The sequence below is a fragment of the Benincasa hispida genome, chromosome 9 (assembly GCF_009727055.1).
Source record: "Benincasa hispida cultivar B227 chromosome 9, ASM972705v1, whole genome shotgun sequence".
Taxonomy (NCBI): domain Eukaryota; kingdom Viridiplantae; phylum Streptophyta; class Magnoliopsida; order Cucurbitales; family Cucurbitaceae; genus Benincasa; species Benincasa hispida.
Genome location: NC_052357.1, coordinates 10,798,518 through 10,802,599, shown reverse-complemented (window position 1 = coordinate 10,802,599; position 4,082 = coordinate 10,798,518).

Genomic DNA, 4,082 nt, shown 5'->3' with positions numbered 1-4,082 from the left:
GGGAACTCCTGCCTTTGAGAGCAGCCCTTTGATTAGTATGGATGAGAGTGGCCAGATTGCCAACTCAATATGCCTACATTTTTGGGGACTTGTCTGATCTGGGAGCTGGGAACTCAATCCACAAGATGGAATTCACTCTTTTCCCGAAGCTGGGATAAGTATAGAGATGGCTCCCTTAAAAGCTGATTTCGGGGCTTGAACATAGTGGCCACAACTTCTCTTTGGAAAAGAAGACTAAGTCATAGTAGGACCATGACTTAAGTTCATTAGAGGGATCAGTGGTACTTAAGGAGTTAGATGTAACTACAGGGGCATAACGGTTATTGACCGAGCTGTACTTACGAGTGATCTGTGAAGGGTTATCGCACTGCTGATTGGTTAAGATAGACACATAATATATCTGTGGTAAGGAGAGTTCAATTGTCGGTTTTTAGTGAAGTGCCTGGCAGTTAACGGATGGTGAATCCTGTGACTAAAGAGTTTAGTTAGTTATTCACGTACTGTTAGAGCTTCGAGCTACAGGTCCATAAGGCCCTCTTGGTAGCTCAATGGATTCAGTTGAGAATCAGTTCTTGGTATTAATTTGAAATGTTCAAATTGACAAGAGGTATTTTGATTATATATGATATAATCGGTATGATGTATGAGATACATCTAGTGGAGGATTGATGTAAATGAAATTTACATTAAGTACCATGGAATAGAAAAAGAACTATGGTTTATATGTTTCATGAGATGAAATATTAAAACTATAGGTTATAAATATAATATGATAAGTTGGTTATCATTTATATTTATAATAATATTACCATTTGAGTGGGAGGTTATTGGTGGTTCATGGTAACCATGAGATAAAAGGAAAATTGTTTTCCTAATGTTAGTAAGTTTTTACAAAAGGTTGAAAAATTGTTTTTTAGAGTTTTCTCTCGTAAAAAGAAACTCACGGAGCTTGTCAAGTAAATACCGATTTACTAAGCGATAACTTGAGCGAAGTAAACGATCGTGTAGTGTTTTGTAGGCGATAGACACTGAGCTAAACAATTGTTTAGCTTTTTCTAGACGACTGCTTAGCTTTAGCTAAACGATTGAACATCGACCTATGCGATAGGTTTCTGTGTTCTCCCACTTGCCCAATCGTGTACACAATTGTTCATTCCTCCTTCGTTTGCCTCATTCCAAGTCCACATAGAACCCACCATCTAGATTCTCACACTGAGAATACCAAGGTAACCTTCTTGGAGGTGTCATACTCAACTCGACACGATCATGTTCTGTGGAGGCCGTTCGTGTTGTTGGGGAGTTCGTGACCGAGGCGATCGCTGAGGACGAGTGCGAAGTATTTGTGCAGTGTCGCGATCGTGTTGTTCGAGCGTTCGAGGTTGCTGTGTTCGAGCATTCGTGAGCAAGGAGCATGGAGTTGAGTCGACAAACATTCGTAGCATTCTCCTTGTTTATTTGATTGTTCATGCTGTAATTTCTGTATTGTGCATAATTGTATGTTTTGTTTACGACTGTAATTTTTAATGCTCATTTATGATTGTAATTTGGAATGATATTTTTTCCACTGCTCATAGAAATCTCGGATTCGATTTCCTTCAGTTGAGAGGGAGTTTCAAGATACCCCAGTGGACAGGCGACCTATATTTGATCTAGGTGCCAATGATGATAGTGCTGAAAGTGGCAGTAGGTCGAGTAGTGGGAGTAGTTCTGAAAGCGACGGTGATGATCATTGTGGTGGTAACAATGATGAATGTGGAAGGGTGGAGGGAGGGGATGAACATGAGCATTCTGAGCACGAGGATGTTGAATGTGGAAGGGTGGAAGGAGGGACATACACACTTAGTGATGATATGTTCCATGATGTGGTGGGGGACGTACGCGATGTGGACGAGTTGAACCCACCTGATGTCCATCTTGCGGACTCTCATAGAGAGCGATCTAGCAATGAAGAGTGTCCCGAGTGTGCTGCCTGTAGGGAGGGAGCCAATCCCAATGATTCTATTTATTTGTACTTGCGGACTATTGACAGCTCACTATCGAGATTGGATGGCCGTATATCGAGTTTAGATAATCGTTTATCCAATATGGAGGAAAACATGATAGACATGAAAGGACAATTGTCGGCCATCCTGTCACTGTTGCAGTCTATGTGCAAGGAATGCATTTACTATCATTTTATGTCTTTACGTGTTTAGTTTTTACGTGTTCGTGAACTTTTCATATTACTTTACTAATTGAAGGGTTCCACGATGAAAGAGGAGATGACAAAGTCACCTATCCCACATACAGGTGACGATGCCACAATGTCGTTCATCCCATCTCAGGATCTTAATACCATTGATGTGACTACCTCTGATACTATCATCCCCTCTGTAGAGCCTCAAAATACCACCACTTCACCTACTCTCGTTCCCCCTCTAGAACTCGATACCACAACATCACCCATTGACGTCGAACCTATAGAGGTTAACATCCCACATACAGAGGCCGACATGTCTGACTTACTCATCATGCCACATACAGAGGCCGACATGTCTAACATCCCAGAGGCTGACACTTCTGGTATTCTTACGACCACAGAAGGAGTTACATTAGTAAGTAATTTATTGATCAGTAATCTTTGTTTATATTTTTATATTTATTGATGAGTGATTTTTTGTTATCTGTTTATGTAAGAGTCTCGAAGAACTACTCGTAAGAGGAAAGTTGTTGATAAATATACACCTCCAGCTCAAGTAAAGAAGAAAAGATTGGTTAAGTATCCTCTCCCAGGTGTGCTTACGTCACTATCCAGAGCGATTGTTGGGTACAACGTAGCACATGATGTTCCACTTAATTTCTTTACGAAATGATGGGCTGGATCTCAGATGAGAATACCGATAATGAGGTTTGAGAGAATTCTTTTAAACCACTTGCTAAGCAATTTTTCAAGGAATTGATTGAATCGAGTTCATGGGTCTAGTGCGATGTAAGTTTCCTAGTCTTGACTCCTTTACAGTTGGATATCTTGTACTTTGACTGACATAGTAATTTTTTGTGCAAACCATAAAGACTTTATTTCATTTTATGAAAGAAAAATTTTATACTCGACTTGACATGTGCATGCACAAGTTCACCACCTTGCTAATTGGTATAACGGTAAATTTTGATATATTTTGTCGTGCGGAGTCATTTTACTATGGTATATTTCGTTACTTAATTTCTCATTTTATTTGGCAGAGTCACCTTAATGCTCATGGCAGGATATTTAAACGAATAAAGAATAAGACGAGATTGGAGGCTGCCCTAGTATGGGAGGATGAAGACATGTATAAGGACTACGACATTGGTAAATTTGATGTCAAATGGGCAGATGTGGATTTCGTGTATACGGAAATGAATATCAGTGAGGACTGGATGGTCCTTGCAATGGACATTAAGAGAGACTATACATTCGTGTTCTATTCACTTCCGTCATACACACCAATGACGAAGCTGGGGACTTGGCTGGAGCCATTGATTGTCACAGTACCATCCCTACTTCACTATTATGATGTGGATCGTTCAAAGCTAGACCTATCCACATCCCGTTGAAAAATCTTGTGACTTATGAATGCCGACATACAACATGGTTGCTTGATTGTGGCATCTTTGCAATAAAATTACTAGAACATTTGGTGATTGGTGCTGATTCGTCTATAATTACTCAGGAGAAAATGAGTGAATATAGGATGCAGTTAGCGGTCAATTGTGGGCGAACACTCCGTATTTTTTATGTGTATAAAACATGTATTTTTTTATTGTAATTTTTTTGTATGTAAAAACATGTATTTTTTATGTATGTAAAACATGCATAAAACAATTTTATCAAAGTTCAAAGTTCAAAGTTCAATATTATACATTTTATCAAAACATGTATAATTAAGCTACTGCTCTTTTCATTATATCAATGGTATATAAAACATTGTATCAAAGTTCAAACATAGAGAAAGAGCGAGATTTTGACATAGAGCGAGACTTTGAGAGAGAGCGAGATTTCAATATGATTTGATAACAAGATTGTGTTTTCCCAATTTGCAAAAAGATTCACTTTCTTTTACAAA